Source organism: Dermacentor albipictus, chromosome 1 (assembly GCF_038994185.2).
Source record: "Dermacentor albipictus isolate Rhodes 1998 colony chromosome 1, USDA_Dalb.pri_finalv2, whole genome shotgun sequence".
Lineage (NCBI taxonomy): Eukaryota > Metazoa > Arthropoda > Arachnida > Ixodida > Ixodidae > Dermacentor > Dermacentor albipictus.
In genome coordinates this window covers 390,120,925-390,139,171 of record NC_091821.1, presented here as the reverse complement: position 1 = coordinate 390,139,171, position 18,247 = coordinate 390,120,925, and the positions used below count along the sequence as shown (strand labels likewise).

Here is an 18,247-nt window from a genome sequence, read left to right as displayed (position 1 = left end):
AAAGTTACTTTAAGTATACTTGCATTTTGCCGCAAGATTCTTGGCGGTTCCCCTCATTGGGTATGCGCCATAGTTTCTATAAGGCCATCGTCGCCACTAATCATCATCATCATCATCATCATCATCATCATCATCGTCGTCGTCGTCGTCGTCTTTATCAACATCATGAACTTCTCATCCGCTGCCACATTCGCAATGAAGACTTTGTGCTTAGCCATGTCTCGATTATTAACAGACCCAGTTTGTCACTTGCGTGGCTGGCGGTGCATGGACTGCAATTTGTGTAAATGATTATCGGCGTGGAGCCTGTAATGAATGTTTGATGCTGCCCCGGGCTCCCCCTTTCTACACTGCGTGCTCCAAGCGATGTACACGGCCTTTGGGAAGCGTCTGATATGCGCCTTTAGATACGTTTACTTCGGCGGAAAATGCGAAGATGTCAATTTATTCCGTGTTTCTACAGTGCGCTTCCACGAAAATTTTAATTCCTAAAAAAGAAGCGCTTACCTGGCACTCATCAACTGTTCCTGCGACTAAAAAAATATTTGCGTTTTATTTGCTCGTTCGGTTGAGCGAACAGTTTATTTGGGTAGCTTGCTGTTGGTCCAGTAGGAATATTACTTTGCCACCAAGATTCTTACAGCATTTTATAACGACCCACTGTGGTTGCTCAGAGGCTATGGTGTTGGGCTGCTAAGCACGAGGTCACGGGATCGAATCCCGGACACGGCGGCCGCATTTCAATGGGGGCGAAATGCGAAAACACCCGTGTACTTAGATTTAGGTGCACGTTGTAGAACCCCAGATGGTTCAAATTTCCGTTGTCCCCACTACGGCGTGCCTCATAATCAGAAAGTGGTTTTGGCACGTAAAACCCCATAATTTTTAAAATTTTATGACAAAGCAAACGCGAACAGCCCCTATAGTAATGCTTACACCGAATTGCATGCATTTTACAGCATACATTGTGCGCATCCTGCACACGCGAATGTTGTGCGCAGAGCGTGCACTGCGACAAGGTGCAGTTTGTCGTGATGGATTGTTGAATTGTCTCTTGGAGAATGAGGAGCGTAACCCTTTCACTCTATAAGTACTGCTGCAAGCGAACCCATTGTGCACTGTCTGCGTAGTACCAACAACATCCGGACGAAGTGGCCGAGTGGTTAAGGCGTTGGACTGCTAATCCAATGGGCTCTGCCCGCGTGGGTTCGAATCCCATCCTCGTCGTACATTTTTTTCCCTGTTCCATTCTGTTCACTTTCCAGTCGGATGGTAAGCTGCCTGTAGAAAGTGACTGCGAAAACAACAAAGTTAGGTACGCAGCAGATAGATGGTTAATATTTTTAAAGAGTTTAGAATTAATATCATCTACACCTGCTGACGACGAAAGCTTGATGTTATCAATAATCGAGGTGATTCCGTCTGCCGAGAATATAATTGGCGACATACGCGCAGTTATGTTAGTAGATGCGGGAAGATCTGGAGCTGAAGTCTCGTTAGTAAATACAGAGAAAAAGGCTGCGTTAGAAATGTCAGCACATTCGCTGTCGCTGACCACTTCGCCATGTGCATTTAACACGCTGATCATGCGCGCCTCCTGAGGGTTTATTGCTTGCCAAAATTGACGAGGGCTGTTCGTAAGCATTTTAGGCAGTTCATCGTTGAAAAAGGAGAATTTAGCATTCCGTATAGCCCTCAGATAATCGTCTTCAGCCACAAGGTATTTCTCCCAAGCAGAGGGGTGTCCGTTTAGTTTGGCTGAGCGGAGGAGGAGGAGGAATAAAATTTTATTGTAGAACTAGCACTTTATGATGGCCGGGCCTACGTCTCCCACGAAGGGACGTCGAGGGCTTGCCTCGCCGCCGCCTCGCGGGCGTGCTGGGTCGCCCAGGTTTGGTCGTCGAGGGCGGAGCTCCGCAGAGCCTCATGCAACCTCGACGAGAGAGTCGTGGTGTTAGTCTGGGTGAACTGTGCTGGGCACTCCCATAGCATATGCGGAAGTGTAGCCGGGTGAATTCCATAGGACCGGCGGTTGGGGGTAGTGTGGACGTCCGGAAATATAAGGCGGAGGCGGGCGGATGAAGGGTACGTGTTTGTTTGTAGTAGACGCAGGGTGGTAGCCTGCGCCCGGCTGAACTTTGGGTGAGGCGGGGGGAAGATTCGGCGACTGATGTAAAATGCCTTAACGAGATCGTTATAAGTTGTCAGACTGTCCCTGGTGTCCAACTCATCTCCAGTGAAGAGACGTTTTTTTTTTTGTTTTGTGTTCAAGTCGCTTAAGCGGTATAGTGAACCATGGCTTGTTTCGGTTTCCGCGGAACGTTATTCTCGGTGTGAACTTATCAACGAGATCACCTAGTTTGTTTTTAAATATTGCCCAGTTTTCATTAATAGAGCGCGTAGAACATAACCTCATGAATGTAGGAATAAATGCGCTCAGATCACTATTAATTGCATTATAATTACCTTTATTGTACAGGCGGATTGTTTTGCTGACTAAATGGAGTTTTACGGGTTGAAACGAAAATGTGGCGTGAATTACTTTATGGTCACTGACTTCAGGTAGATATGCTATTGATGATAAGCTTTCCGGATTACTGGTTAGGATGAGATCTAGGATGCTAGATGTGCTCAGTGCAACGCGTGTAGGTTCTGATACAAGTTGGGTTATATTGAAATTAAGGCAGAAATCCACAAAATCTCTGGCAGGCTCACTGCCCATAGTTATGGGGACGTCATTGCTCCAGTCTAGAGAGATAGAGAGAGAAACGTTTATTAAACGAAACAGTGTCCCGAGCGAGGCCGGGTATCACCTTAAGGTGGGAGGGCTCCTTAGTCCAGGAACCCTCTGGCTTCGACTGCCCTCTTGGCCCTGGCGACGAGTCGTCGTTGGTCTATTTGAGGAAAGTTAAAATCACCAAAAAGGAGAACTTCTGCTTGCGGGTGTTTATTACTAAGGTCACTCAAACTGTTATTGAGTTTAAATGTCAAATCTGGAATATTGTTTGGAAGCCTGTAGCAAACACCTAGAATGATAGTATGAGGGGAAGCATGAATAATTAGCCATAATACTTCAAGTTCAGAAGTGATGTTTTTGGCTACGGAGCACGATAACTGCTGGTGCACAGCAAACAGTGCCCCACCCCCCCGCATGCCTTTGCGATCCTTTCGATAGACATGAAATTCCGGTAGGTCGGCTAGTACTTCTGTATCTGGTATATCTTCTGTTAGCCACGTTTCGGTTATCACCATTATATTACTGTTGGATGATAAAACAAGGTTGGAAAAAGCGTCCCGATTGGGAAGAAAACTGCGTGCGTTGGCGAAGATTACAGGCAATGCTATGTTAGATTTGGGCTTGACAGTGTAGCAGACATTTTTACGACAGGGAAATTGCTATAACATTTCTTGGACAGACTGCGTTTGCTCGTCGTAGACGTAGCGCTTATGGCCCATATGCAGTGTTTTGAATCGCAAAGAAAAAGGGAATGATTTGCTTTTTGCGTAACTAATGAGATCTCTGCGAGCGCTTTTGTACGGAACGAGTGAAATCGTCTCCAACGCTGAAGCTGGTCATTTTGAACTTGCGGCCGTTAGAAAGAATCAATTCTTTTGTTTTATGGAAGGTGAATTTTGCTATATAATAGGACGGTGGCGGTTAGTACCTGTGCGATGACCGAGACGATGTGCGCGCTCAATTTCTTTCGGCTCGATACAAATATTCAAATGATCGTGGCAGTGCTTGATGATAAGTTGCTCGGTCTGGGCAAACGCCTCTGATCCAGTTGATTCAGGGAGGCCATAAAAAAGAAGATTATTGCGTCGTGAGTGGTTCTCCGCGTCATCAATACGAGTTTCAAGCCTGTGTACCCCGGTGGCCACTTGAGCGGTACACGTTTTCACGGTTTCAAAGTCAGAGTGCAGGGAGACAAGATTTTGATAATGCGCCTCTAAATCAGTGATGCGTTTCCCCATACCCGCAATAGCTTTGTCCGTCGGCAATAAATGAACTTTCAGGTCATGAACCTGACTGATTAATTGCGACTGGCCAGCAGACAAGTTCTTCAATTCAGCTAGTAATGCGTTGGAGTCCGGCCCCGGGTTGCTTTCGATATCGCCCGACATCATCAACAAGGCACGAATTACATGGGAGCACTCAAGAACGACAATAATAATAATAATATTTGGAGTTTTACGTGCCAAAACCACTTTCTGATTATGAGGCACGCCGTAGTGGAGGACTCCGGAAATTTTGACCACCTGGGGTTCTTTAACGTGCACCTAAATCTAAGCACACGGGTGTTTTCGCATTTCGCCCCCATCGAAATGCGGCCGCCATGGCCGGGATTCGATCCCGCGACCTCGTGCTCAGCAGCCCAAGTCAAGAGCGACAAGAGGGCAGCAGCCGGCCTAATAGAAACTGCGACGCATACCCAATGAGGGGCCACCAAGAATAGGGCGGTGAAATGAAATGAAATTTAAAGTAGCTTTAAAGTAAATGTGTGAAACCTAAAGAACGATATTAAAAAAATCATAATCCTTCCGGGAACCAGATTTGAGTTACACTGAGGGCGACTGGCCTTCTGTTCGTATTGATGTATGAGCACGAACACACACACACACACACACACACACACACACACACACACACACACACACACACACACACACACACACACACACACATATATATATATATATATATATATATATATATATATATATATATATATATATATATATATATATATATATATATATATATATATATATATATATATATATATATATATATATATATATATATATATATATATATATATATATATATATATATATATATATATATATATATATATATATATATATATATATATATATATATATATATATATATATATATATATATATATATATATATATATATATATATATATATATATATATATATATATATATATATATATATATATATATATATATATATATATATATATATATATATATATATATATATATATATATATATATAAATGATACATTACGAGAGGAGCTGATTCAAAACCTCCACTCCAAATCCGCGCTGTTTAATAAGCGAATAATAATAAGCGAAGTTAGGCTCGGCTGGCTGCGAAAATAAAATCATAATCCTGTCGGAAGCCAGATGTGAGTTACTCCGACGGTGACCGGTCTTCCGTCCGCATTGATGTATAAGCCCGCTAAATATTTCGGATTTCGTATTCACCTGAACACACTCAGCACGCGCTTTTGTGCTGACTCCTATATACTTTTTTCTCTGTTTATATAATGATTTGCTACTACCGTAGTGCCATCTTTATGCTTTATAGACTAAAGAACTGATATCTAATTGGCACTGATCCAATGCGACAGTGGCAACGCGATGCAAACGAGGACGACGAAGAACAAGCTGTCCTATATGTCCTTTCTTAGTTTAAATTTTTAGTTTGTTGATTGAATTTTTTTTTCATCCTCTTTCCGCCTGTCTCTTTTTGATCATACTGATTTGAGTGCTCTCATTCTCCATGTTCAACACGTTTACTTTAAAGTTACTGTAAGTATACTTGCCTTTTGCCGCAAGATTCTTGGCGGTTCCCCTCATTGGGTATGCGCCATAGTTTCTATAATGCCATCGTCGCCGCTAATCTTCATCATCATCGTCGTCGTCGTCGTCGTCGTCGTCGTTATCAACATCATGAACTTCTCATCCGCTGTCACATTCGCAATGAAGACTTTATGCTTAGCCATGTCTCGATTATTAACAGACCCAGTTGGTCACTTGCGTGGCTGGCGGTGCATGGACTGCAATTTGTGTAAATGATTATCGGCGTGGAGCCTGTAATGAACGTTTGATGCTGTCCCGGGCTCCCCCTTTCTATACTGCGTGCTCCAAGCGATGTGCACGGCCTTTGAGGAGCGTCTGATATGCGCCTTTAGATACGTTTACTTCGGCGGAAAATGCGAAGATGTCCATTTATTCCGTGTTTCTACAGTGTGCTTCCATGAAAATTTTAATTCCTAGAAAAGAAGCGCTTACCTGGCACTCATCAACTGTTGCTGCGACTAAAAAAAATATTTGCGTTTTATTTGCTCGTTCGGTTGAGCGATCAGCTTATTTGGTTAGCTTGAAGTTGGTCCAGTAGGAATTTTACTGTGCCACCAAGATTCTTACAGCATCTTATAACAAAACAAACGCGAACAGCCCCTATACTAATGCTTTCACCGAATTGTACGCATTTTACAGCATGCATTGTGCGCATCCTGCACACGCCAATATTATGCGCAGAGCGTGCACTGTGACAAGGCGCCGTTTGTCGTGATGGATTGTTGAATTGTCTCTTGGAGAATGAGAAGCGTAACCCTTTCACTCTATAAATACTGCTGCAAGCGAACCCATTGTGCACTGTCTGTGTGATGCCAACAACATCCGGACGAGGTGGCCGAGTGGTTAAGGCGTTGGACTGCTAATCCAATGGGCTCTGCCCGCGTGGGTTCGAATCCCATCCTCGTCGTACGTTTTTTTTCCCTGTTCCTTTAGCTTGTTCATTTTCCAGTCGGATGGTAAGATGCCTGTAGAAAGTGACTGCGAAAACAACAAAGTTAGGTACGCAGCAGATAGATGGTTAATGTTTTTTAAGAGTTTAGAATTAATGTCATCTACACCTGCTGACGCCGAAAGCTTGATGTTATCAATAATCGAGGTGATTCCGTCTGCCGAGAATATAATTGGCGACATACGCGCAGTTATGTTAGTAGATGTGGGAAGTTCTGGAGCTGAAGTCTCGTTAGTAAATACAGAGAAAAAGGCTGCGTTAGAAATGTCAGCACATTCGCTGTCACTGACCACTTCGCCATGTGCATTTAACACGCTGATCATGCGCGCCTCCTGAGGGTTTATTGCTTGCCAAAATTGACGAGGGCTGTTCGTAAGCATTTTAAGCAGTTCATCGTTGAAAAAGGATAATTTAGCATTGCGTATAGCGCTCAGATAATCGTCTTCAGCCACAAAGTATTTCTCCCAAGCAGAGGGGTGTCCGTTTAGTATGGCTGAGCAGAAGAGCCGTTTTTTTTTTTTTGTTTGGTGTTCAAGTCGCTTAAGCGCTTTAGTGAACCATGGCTCGTTTCGGTTTCCGCGGAACGTTATTCTCGGTATGAACTTATCAACGAGATCACCTAGTTTGTTTTTAAATATTGCCCAGTTTTCATTAATAGAGCGCGTAGAACATAACCTCACGAACGTAAGAAGAAATGCGCTCAGATCACTATTAATTGCATTATAATTACCTTTATTGTACAGGCGGATTGTTTTGCTGACTAAATGGCGTTTTACGGGTTGAAACGAAAATGTGACGTGAATTACTTTATGGTCGCTGACTTCAGGTAGATATGCTATTGATGATAAGCTTTCCGGATTACTGTTTAGGATGAGATCTAGGATGCTAGATGTGCTCAGTGCAACGCGTGTAGGTTCTGATACAAGTTGGGTTAAATTGAAATTAAGGCAGAAATCCACATCTCTGGCAGGCTCACTGCCCATAGTTACGGGGACGTCATTGCTCCAGTCTAGAGAGAGAGAGAGAAACGTTTATTAAACGAAACAGTGTCCCGAGCGAGGCCGGGTATCACCCTAAGGTGGGAGGGCTCCTTAGTCCAGGAACCCTCTGGCTTTTACTGCCCTCTTGGCCCTGGCGACGAGTCGTCGTTGGTCTATTTGAGGAAAGTTAAAATCACCAAAAAGGAGAACTTCTGCTGGCGGGTGTTGATTACTAAGGTCACTCAAACTGTTATTGAGTTTAAATGTCAAATCTGGAATATTGTTTGGAAGCCTGTAGCAAACACCTAGAATGATAGTATGGGGGGAAGCATGAATAATTAGCCATAATACTTCAAGATCAGAAGTGATGTTTTTGGCTACGGAGCACGATAACTGCTGGAGCACAGCAATCAGTACCCCGCCCCCCAGCATGCCTTTGCGATCCTTTCAATAGACATGAAATTCCGGCAGGTCGGCTAGTACTTCTGTATCTGTTATATCTTCTGTTAGCCACGTTTCGGTTATCACCATTATATTGCTGTTGGATGATAAATCAAGGTTGGAAAAAGCGTCCCGATTGGGAAGGAAACTGCGTGCGTTGGCGAAGATTACAGACAATGCTATGTTAGATTTGGGTTTAACAGTGTAGCAGACATTTTTACGACAGGGAAATTGCTATATTATTTCTTTGACAGACTGCGTTTGCTCGTCGTAGACGTAGCGCTTATGGCCCATATGCAGTGTTTTGAATCGCAAAGAAAAAGGTAATGATTTGTTTTTTGCGTAAGTAATGAGATCTCTGCGAGCGCTTTGTACGGAACGAGTGAAATCCTCTACAACGCTGAAGCTGGTCATTTTGAACTTGCGGCCGTTAGAAAGAATCAATTCTTTTGTTTATGGAAGGTGAATTTTGCTATGATAGGACGGTGGCGGTTAGTATACCTGTGCGATGACCGAGGCGATGTGCGCGCTCAATTTCTTTCGGCTCGATACAAATATTCAAATGATTGTGGCAGTGCTTGATGATAAGTTGCTCGGTCTGGGCAAACGCCTCTGATCCAGTTGATTCAGGGAGGCCATAAAAAGAAGATTATTGCGTCGTGACTGGTTCTCCGCGCCATCAATACGCGTTTCAAGCCTGTGTATCCCGGTGGCCACTTGAGCGGTACACGTTTTCACGGTTTCAAAGTCAGAGTGCAGGGAGACAAGATTTTGATAATGCGCCTCTAAATCAGTCCTGCGTTTCCCCATATCCCCAATAGCTTTGTCCGTCGACAATAAATTAACTTTCAGGTCTTGAACCTGACTGATTAATTGCGACTGGCCAGCAGATAAGTTCTTTAATTCAGCTAGTAATGCGTTGGAATCCGGCCCCGGGTTGCTTTCGATATCGCCTGACATCATCAACAAGGCACGAATTACGTGGGAGCACTTAAGAGCGAAAAGAAGGCAGCAGCAGGCCTTATAGAAACTGCGACGCATACCCAATGAGGGGCCACCAAGAATAGGGCGGTGAAATGAAATGATATTTAAAGTAGCTTTAAAGTAAATATGTGAAACCTAAAGAATGAGAGCAAAAAAATCATAATCCTTCCGGGAACTAGATTTGAGTCCTTGCTGAAAGTAATAAAAATGCGAGATAGAGGTGTTTTAACTACGGTGATAATGACAGGGGGAAGAGTTTGAATAACATGCAACTGATACATTACCAGAGGAGCTGATTCAAAACCTCCACTCCAAATTCGCGCTGTTTAATAAGCGAATAGTAATAAGCGAAGTTAGGCCCGGATGGCTGCGAAATTAAAATCATAATCCTGTCGGGAGCCAGATGTGAGTTACTCCGACGGTGACCGGTCTTGCGTCCGTATTGATGTATAAGCCCACTAAATATTTCGAAATGCCCGGGGCGGCGATGTGCATGGTCTTTGGGAAGCGTCTGATAAGCGCCTTTAGATGCGTTTACTTCGGCGGAAAATGCGAAGATGTCAATTGATTCCTTGTTTCTACCGGGTGCTTCCACAAAATTTTAATTCCTTAAGAAGCACCACAGTATACTTACCCGCTATTCATCAACTGTTCCTGCGACAAAAAAAAAATTGTGTTTTGTTTGCTCGTTCGGTTGAGCGAACAGTTTATTGGGGTAGCTTGAAGTTGGTCCAGTAGGAATTTTACTGTGCTACCAAGATTCTTACAGCATTTTATAACATATCAAACGCGAACAGCCCCTATATAATGCTTACACCAAATTGTATGCATTTTACGGCATACATTGTGCGCAACATGCACACGCGAATATTATGCGCAGAGTGTGCCCTGTGACAACGTGCCGTTTGTCGTGATGGATTGTTGAATTGTCTCTTGGAGAACGAAAAGCGTAACCATTGTGCTCTATAAATACTGCTGCCAGGTAAACCCATTGTGCACTGTCTGTGTGATGCCAGCAACATCCGGACTGTATCTGCTTTTGTTGTATGCCTAGCAGGCAATAAAGAAAAAAAAAAGGACGAGATGGCCGAGTGGTTAAGGCGTTGGACTGCTAATCCAATGGGCTCTGCCCGCGTGGGTTCGAATCCCATCCTCGTCGTAAATTTTTTTCCCACGTTCCATTGGCTCAGCACGCCATTATTTTTAAATATTCTTTGTCGAGCCATATTTATTCAATAGGGCTGCCATCTGTGGCCATCTTCCGGATCATTTTCTTACGCTTTACTCTGCCCATACGATTCTCCCCGGAACTTAGCGAAGAGGGAACACTTTTCAATTGAAGGTTCAAGGCCTTGTTGGGTAAAATATAGGGTCGCGGCTGACTCACTTTATGGATGCTTTGCATGAAAATCTCCACAGTTAGCTTTGTTTTCCGATGTTCCGCGGCCGAATTCAGTCATTCTTTGGTGCTTCTGACGGCATCATTGCCTCACACTTTAGCAAGAGCACGTGAAAGCTTGGTGTCACCTCAACGGCACATGCATGGACTCTGCAGTTGTGGCAGTAAATGCGTGGGTAGTCGGAGTAAGCGCGCTGCGACGACGTCGTCTACCACGTTGTATTCAGACCTGGCCTTTCCGATTGGCGCTTGTGCCCCACGGGGGGCTGCTACTTGGGCATGTTTGTGTTTCAACATGCCCAAGCGTGCCCAAACATGCGTGTTTCAAGGGCCCTAAGGAGGCAGTAGTGCTCTAGCATTTCTTATAATCTGCTATATTTTACCTATCATATCATTCTTTTTAAATGCATCTAAATGTTCATAGTACAAGTCATACGTCATCGCCATAATTTTATTATACAGATTTTACGCACTTCAGTGCGTATATTTAAAGCCCCCTTTACAGCCGCGTTGCACCAACTACATCATCATCATCATCATCTACATGGGCAGATCGAAGGTCGCCGGCACCAGGCGTTGCTGCCACGAGACCTCGTCGGTTGGTTTCTTAAGACAGCGCGCGCTTTTCAGCTTCAGGTCTTCGCTAGCTTGGCTATGGCCCGCTCAGAGATCACTCCTTTCTTTCTTCCCCGTTCAAATATTTTCTTTCCACCTTCTTCTTCTAACTGCGTCCTCATGGCACCCTCTGGACGAGGTGTTATCGTTCCCGCAGCACGGTGAGGCATTCGCGTTGCCCACAGGTCACACGGACACATTATGAAGCGAAGCTTTCTTTGCCTTTTCTTCCCTGTTTATGGCTGCTGGCTGCTGCCTTGCGCAGTGGACCGGTTCCGGATATTGGACAAGCCGGTTCCAGAGATAGTGGAAACCGAGGCGTTCAAGGCCAAACCAGGGGCACTAAACGCCGGGCGCAGACGACGCGTGATCCGACATAAACAAAATGTGGCCGGAGAGCACGTAGTACCGAGCGCGGGAGAGACGGATAGCTCGGAAGGCGTGCCGAGCGGAGCAGGGAGGCCGGCCTAACGCAGAGCCATTCACATTGCTCGATTCTGCGCGTTTCACACTATCCGCCGCTCACGGCTGGCCGCTCATGGTGATAACGCGTAGACGAAGCGCGAAAAGGAAAACACTTGAAATAGAATCGTTACGTAATCGGGGCTCGGCAACGTTTTCGATTCGCCACTGAGCACAGATTAGAACGCGAGTACATGCCGGCTGGCTCCGAAACGCGAAGTGGAGTAGTGTCGAGTGGGCACGGCGACGAGGCACCGAAGCCTTCATACGAAAACAGGCTCAGGAGCTACATAGGCGTGCGTATATACAAACTCGCGAAGTGAGCAGCGCGGCGAACGTTTCGCACAGAAACGCCAAGCGTAGCGATGTTAATGGCTCGGAACACGCGTGCGCATTATCCGGTGAACGCGAAACCGTGCGGCGGAGCCACGCAGTTATGAGACAACAGCGGAACTTGCCGTTTGCAGGTGCGAACAAGTACTTCGAGGAACCCTCCGTTCAGAGCCAGGGGTGCCCATTTTGGACGTTGTACAGTTCGGCCATATTGTCGGAATTTGGTAATGGCGGCGTGCTGAGCCAATGAGAGAGGCTGAAATGGTCCTCTGGGACTCCCTGATTGGCTCAAATTATCAGCCGTTACAGAATTTGGCATTATGACGGTCCAGAATAGCATCCCAGTTCGGTTCGGGGTGTGCGATAGGCCGTGGTTTCTGTCGGACGCGTCTGTTGGAGCGCCTCAAGTTTGTGTTGAGGGATGTGTTTCGCGGTTAGATACGCGGCCAAATTGGTTGTGTGCTCTGTACTTTCAAATGGTCGCTAAACAAGAACAGCGTTCACTCGTCACTGCATCGAATAGAAGGCAATCAACTCATAACTGTTCACTTAGACGAGAGATATTTGTTTTCATAACAGTGATAAGCTTCGAAGTAAAAAAAGATATTCTCGTTTAATGCGTCAATATACCTCGACAACTTAATTCAACGTTACTCAACGTTGTTTTTTTTTATCTCATTCGGTGCTATTTGTTTTCTGAACTTTGGAGAGTAAGAGTTCGTACGAGACCAATCTACAGGTAAACATGTGTCATTGACTGTTTCTACATATAGCTCTTTCTGGTTACATCCACGCTGTTACAGATGATTAGGAACTACTACAACGTGATCCTACCGCTTGCGTAAGCACCATTTATGAAACGTGTTTTCGAATTCGCTTGCTTCACGCAACAGGCGTGCGTTAATCCACCCCGTGGACGTAGGAGACGACGACGCTCGCGCGTGCCGATCTTGACAGGCGCACGTGTTTAGTAGCGCAATTATATTGGCTGCTGCACGCAAACTTATTGGGCTCTTCCCCAACTTCGGCGGGCTGGTTGTATATGGCAAATCAAGTCTGGAAAGCTGAGCCCCTTGTTCACAATTACCTTTTTATTTGCAGCGTTATATTCTGTGCTGACTGTAGGAGGCCCTTGTAGGGCTCACTCAGTGCTTTCTTAGCTTCTATATTGCATTTATGGCTGCGGCAGTAGCAGCGAGCGAATGGACCTTCACGATGCCTCTCGCTTCAACGCGAAGTAGGCGGTGAGAACCCAGCACACACGAAGTTATGAGCATTCGGCGCGCTCTATCCACATCGCAGATTGCTTTCAAAATAAAGCCTGTTTCACAGGCAAGCGAAAATGGTCGCGATTCCTGCCGCCGCGACGCAGAAACCTGTTTCGAACGGCGGTGGCGGCACTAGCGGCTGGAGCGGCGAGGGCCGCCACTAGCCGCTAGTGCCGCTAGCTGCTAGGGTGGAGGTCAAGTTGGAAATTTATCGCGGCGGCAGCGCGGTAGCACCGCTTCCGAACCAATGACGGCCCGCCTCGCCACGCGAACTAGTGCGGGAAAGCCTGCGCATAGGACGATGTTTATTTACTTGCTACTATTCCCACTCTGAATGCCAGGGCGACATCCTGAATTTGCATCCCCGATGCCATGTACCTGGAAGGAAGCGCAGAAGTAAATTTGGCGTACTCGGATCAGCGATTTATCAAGGGAAGGCGGCGAACTACCTAGTACCCCAGAATCATTGTAAGCCTTGCGCGTGACGGTATGGGTTCTCGCATAACGAAGGGCTTCGTGAGCGGCCCTTTAACGAAGGCCTACAGCTCCGAAACTTTTCTGCCAACATGTTATAATACTCCTAAAAACGCTCGATGACGGCGTTCATGAGCAGCGGCATCCGTAGAAAAATATTGCAGAGTAAATATACAATTTCTGTGCAAACACAACCCACCCCGGTGTGGAACTCGGATTCCTCCTTCCGATTCTCCCAGATACCCACCAGCGCCGTGGAACCCGGAGTTCGAGCAAAGCCTTGTTTATTTTTTTTAAAGGCGAGCAAGAGGAGATGAGTGTGAATCATGTAGCGCACACAAATCTATCTCCGTTGACACACTAGCGTCTGCTATGTCAGAGTATATGGAGCTGCTCGCGAGCTTGTGCGCCGCATATGCGCATTTTTTTTACATGAACAACACAAAAGATAAAAAAGTAAGCATGATTTAGATGCAAAGAACGCAGGATATGTACCTATAAAATAAAATTTTGAGAAGCAGAGACCAAACATTGCTTATCTTCGGAGTCGCAAACTACTGAAACTGGCTGAAAGTGCCGTGTTTTTTGCGAGCAACACTGATATTCGCAGCGCCGGAAAACGCGCAGCGGCAATGCATGTGAAAGGAAACCTCGCGACAAGCTTCGCAGCGCCACGCCGCTGTTCGCTGCATTCGCTCCATCGCTTGCATGTGAAACAGGTCTAAAGGGCCCCTCACCAGGTCTGGCCATCTTGAGTTGACAAGCACAGATCCTACAATGCGTGCCATCGATCGTGTTTGAAAAGAATTACATCGCTACGCGCAGTGGAAAGGCCTGAAATTTCGATCTGATCGCCGTTTCCCTCTTCACTCGCAGCGAATCCGCCCGGAGAGGGAAGGTGACGTAGTCGGGCTCCTGCTCCTACGTAATCGGGTCCGCAGTGTGACGTAACTCGTGGTGACATGTGACTTCGAGAATTATTCAAGGCAACATTTGTTATTTGTGTGATCTGTTGCTGGAATTGACGAATTGAGGTTTAGAGAAATAATAAAACACAGAAACGGAATGTCTGCGTGTTTGTTTTCCTTTTTTTTTTTACTTCGCACCGAAGCAAGAGCTATATACTTCCGTTTCGCCGGCTTGTTTCCACGGTCGTGCAGTCACGTGCGCAGATACCGAAACTATGCCATTTTGTACCGTGTATGCCGTTTGTACCGAAACTATGCCGTTTTGTCCAGTGCGTGATCTGGCTCTGCGATCCGCTTGTTCTGCCTCAGTATTCGTGTAGCAATGAATTATACTGCTAGTCATGTTTCCTTGTGCACAGCGCGCAAAAACGTGCACAGCTCGCGCGCGGCGCGGTCAGCGGAAATGCGTAGCGCAGCAAAAAAAAAAAAAGAAAAGCGAGGAGAAAGAAATGAAGGCGGGGCCTGCGACGTATGCGAACGCGATCCTCGAGCTCTCGTATGGGAGAATGCAGGGAAGGAATTTCGCTTTCGAAGCCTAGACGGGGCGAATGGAGAGAGCGTCTTGCTTGGAAGTGGAGCCCGCCTGCTAAAATCATGGGTTCGCGGCACTCAAATACTTCTATCTTGGCTATTAATAAGCCGATTTGAAAATGTTTTGCCGCAGAACGCTCCCTAGAGCACACGTAACAACTTCCAGCGTATAACCAAAATGTGCTATGGGGCCTGGTGAGGGGCCCTTTAAGGCCCGCGCTGCCGCGCCATTAGCAGCGGCCACCGGAGTATTCGTGGCGAGGACTTACGGAGTCGCCATCGGTCGGAAGCGCCTCCTTTGCCCAGTATGAGGGATAACGCGGCGCGATCCTCATAGGTTTGGCTGACGGCGCTAAAAAAAAAGATTATATATATATATATATATATATATATATATATATATACCACGCGGCAGCCCTCCTGGACATTTCTGTAAGTACTGTAAAAACGAGGGAAGTTTTTTACTGTCAAAATAATAATCTTGGGCAAACTGCAAGCATAGAATCGTTTACAGACGCTATCTCTTTACCGAATATGTACAGTGAGCACCACTGCGCGCGGTCGCCTCGAGGGAGTCTCCCGAAACGGCTTCTTGCGTGAAAGGTATAGGCAAACGCTGAGAGTAAACTATGTGAAATATGTCCCTAATGGGCTGTCTGTATAACCGAATGGATCATATCAGAATGAAGCCTCAACGCAGCGATTGCACGGGTTCGCAGCGACCGACTGCGCGTCTGCATGTATGTCCGCGCACAAGGTTTTGTTTTCACTGCGGGCGCGTTTTCCTACTGTGCCGTGAGCTTTAGGCCGCAGAATATGAGCATTTGACAGTACACAAGCAACCATTGTTGCGTGGACGCTATCAGAGCTGTTCAAAAATAACTTCATTGTAGAGACTTCGAGGCCTACGGGGACTGTGATGTGCCTTCGTGACGATTCAAGCTTTCTTTTTTCCTTGTGAATTCTTGGACGTTTCAATATTATTTCTCACGTTGCGTCGTACTGTATGTTCATCGGTCTTCTCAGCGTGCGATTTCCCGATGCTTCTTTTTCGTAATCCAGTACATTAATTCATAACACAAACATGACCCTTTGCCATGCCTTTTTCTATTGTGCTTCTTATACCGCTCCCTTTCCATTCCGACCCGCTGTGGTTGCTTAGTGGCTATGGTGTTGGGCTACTGAGCACGAGGTCGTGGGATCGAATCCCGGCCACAGCGGCCGCATTTCGATGGGGGCGAAATGCGAAAACACCCCTGTACTTAGATTTAGGTGCACGTTAAAGAACCCCAAGTGGTCCAAATTTCCGGAGTCCCCCACTACGGCGTGCCTCATAATCAGAAAGTGGTTTTCTCACGTAAAACCCCATAATTTTTTTTTCATTCCAGTGAACTTGCCAGAATCGAGCATAAACAAGTTCGTAGACGAAATAAAGCGTCATGACATTAGCCGGGCAGCCGGTGAGCGACTCAGTGCGCGTTTTCTGCCCTTACCGAGCATCGCAGTCCCGACGCCGTAGCACAAATCTTCCGCGCGTCTGTGCTTGCTGCATGCCCGAGTTCTGGCTGATGGCTGTCTGCTGGTTCTAAGTTTCGCCAGCCAAGCTTCACGCAGCTCCTTGTCCTGTGGCTACGTGTGAATAAGGCTGACACCAGGCTCCATTGCGTAACTCCGGCACTGCGGCACCAAGCAGTAGTCTACCATGCTGCACGCCTCAAAAAGCAGCCACTACCTATTATAGTACTTTCAAATGCTGTCAAACAGATACCCAAGGCGGGAAAACCTCACCACTTAATCAGAACCACAGCGCAGGTGGGACTTTAAGCTGTCGTTTTCAGTTCGCTTCAGCGCTTCCGAAGCAGCCGACGCGGCCGCTGTGTCCACGTGATCCCTCATGCCACATCACGCCGACGTTGGCGCCAGCTTTCCTAGTGGTGGAGCTCGCCCCCCCCCCCCTACCTCCCCTCTCCTGCGGTGCCTTGTGTGCGATGGAAGACGGCGCGCTACTTCACGTCCTCCCTTCTTTGCGCGCGCGAGATTGAGCCACCAGCATCGGCTCCATTCTCGCACACTTTCACTCGCACAAACAGTAAACGGCACACGGCGGCAATGTTATCGCACTTGGACTTGATACGGAACGTCACGAAATGCACCTGCAGTACCCATATAATTGCTATAACAATAATGTTTTGTGTTTGCCACGCGTTTAGATGAATTCCGTTTAAACGTCATCAACTAAAAGCCGTTGTTCTTGTTGGAAAAATGGTAGGCGACCTTAATCGTTAACTTGGGTGTCTCTTAGTGGCAATCGCACCTCGGCGCTTGTGTTCTTTAGTTTAACTTTAAGCGAACGCAACGCACGAACCGAAGTCGGAGGCAACTGTTTTCCATTGTTAGCCGGTTAAATATCAAGGCACCTTCTTGTGTGTGACGTCATTAGTGACGCAATTACTTCAGGGTTTCCAGGAATTTCGCCAAAGTCATGCTCACGTGGCAGGTCTCTAAAATCTGCAATTATGTGCTTTGGTGTGCGGTAGTCAGTGATTCTTAATTAATTATAATTATTACGGACACTTCAGTAACTCAACAGTCAATTTGTAGCTAAACTTATGCTCTGATATCATATCTATCATGAAACCCATGAATATCGTACTGTACTATTTTTCTATTTCCTTCCGAATTATTTAGAATTTCGTCCCCCGTAGTCTCAGCAATATTTAACTAATTCTAATTGTTCCAGACACTTCAGTAACTCAACTCGTAACTAAACGTATGATCTGATATAATGTCTATAATGAAACCCATGAATGTTGTACTGTACTATTTTTTTTCGGATTTATTTCGAATTTTGTCCCCGGTCGTTTCAGTGATTTGTTATTAATAATTATTACAGACACTTCAATAACTCAACTTTTCCTAAACTTATGATCTGATATCATATCTATAATGAAGCCCATGAATTTTGTACTGTACAATTTTTTCCCCTTTCTTTCTGATTTATATTGAATTTCCTCCCCGGTCATCTCCGGAGGTGAACCGGAAGTGCTGCGCAAGAGGCAAGATTGTCACTCGATGCTCGTGCAACTAAAGACAAATCTGTGTCATGCGTCGGTTTAATTATAGGTTGCCACTCACTCGATGTTGTACAGGAACACAAAATTTAGGACGTTGAATTTTCTAGTCACAGGATGTCGAGTTCGCATATAGACCTCGGAAAAAA

General features: G+C 45.9%; 1 protein-coding gene and 3 non-coding genes across 5 annotated transcripts in view; all 4 read left to right on the top strand.

The window, feature by feature from the left end:
* The first annotated feature begins 1,145 nt into the window (after window positions 1-1,145).
* TRNAS-GCU (transfer RNA serine (anticodon GCU)) lies at window positions 1,146-1,227 on the top strand. The gene has a single exon. It is a non-coding gene; the product is annotated as a tRNA-Ser (tRNA).
* Window positions 1,228-6,431: 5,204 nt separating this feature from the next.
* The window catches only part of LOC135914120 (ipis-1-like), a 50,392-nt gene continuing 38,576 nt past the window's right edge, over window positions 6,432-18,247 (top strand). The window contains exon 1 of one of the 2 annotated variants that reach the window (XM_065446877.1): window positions 6,432-6,529. The gene's annotated coding sequence lies outside the window, so the exon portion shown is untranslated. Of the gene's footprint in view, window positions 6,530-10,065; window positions 10,136-18,247 lie in introns of those variants that run through there. The other variant, XM_065446881.1, reaches the window with a different exon arrangement.
* Window positions 6,449-6,530, top strand: TRNAS-GCU (transfer RNA serine (anticodon GCU)). Its single transcript has one exon. It is a non-coding gene; the product is annotated as a tRNA-Ser (tRNA).
* TRNAS-GCU (transfer RNA serine (anticodon GCU)) lies at window positions 10,055-10,136 on the top strand. Its single transcript has one exon. It is a non-coding gene; the product is annotated as a tRNA-Ser (tRNA).